The following is a 626-nucleotide window of genomic DNA, read 5'->3' on the forward strand; positions in this document are numbered from 1 at the left end:
GGGCGTTCGGTGCGGTCCGCGGGGAAGCGACCGCAGGGGCCGGGGGGCGAGGGTCTGTCGTGGTCCCGTGTGAGCGCCGCTAAGCCAGTCACAATTTGCTGGTAATTAAAAAAAAAAAAAACCCTCCGGTTGGGTAATTTGTCCGGCTTGCCTTAACGCGGGGATGTGGCGTTGCGTTTGGATTCTCTCGGAAGACCGAGGAGGCTCCGGGGAGTTTTCGTGCGAGAGTTTTGGGGGTTTTTTTATTTTACTTTTTTTTTTTTTTTTTTTTGCGTCCGGGGCTGCCTTCTGTTGCCGTTTTTCTCCCTGACGTGCCGCGAGCCCTGTCAATCGGCCTCCCGACAGCAACAAGCAAGCACATGGCAGTTTTTGCAGAGGGCTCGCAGAGCCATTGCGCTCTGCCTCTTGGCTTCGGTTGCAACTTGCTGAGGTGTGCCTGGAAAGCAAGTGCCTCTCCGCGACTTCTTCTTCTCCCCCCCCCCCAAAAAAAAAAACCAAACCCCCCAACCCACCCAACCCACCGCAACAAATCTCTTGCGCTAGGGCTTGTGGTTGCACTTTGCCAAGAGGGACCATGCGGTGAAGCCGAGCGCCGGACCCGGGACCCGCTGCCGTGCACTCCACCC

Source organism: Haliaeetus leucocephalus, unplaced genomic scaffold, assembly GCF_000737465.1.
Source record: "Haliaeetus leucocephalus isolate CR32 unplaced genomic scaffold, Haliaeetus_leucocephalus-4.0 Scaffold484, whole genome shotgun sequence".
Classification (NCBI taxonomy): Eukaryota; Metazoa; Chordata; class Aves; order Accipitriformes; family Accipitridae; genus Haliaeetus; species Haliaeetus leucocephalus.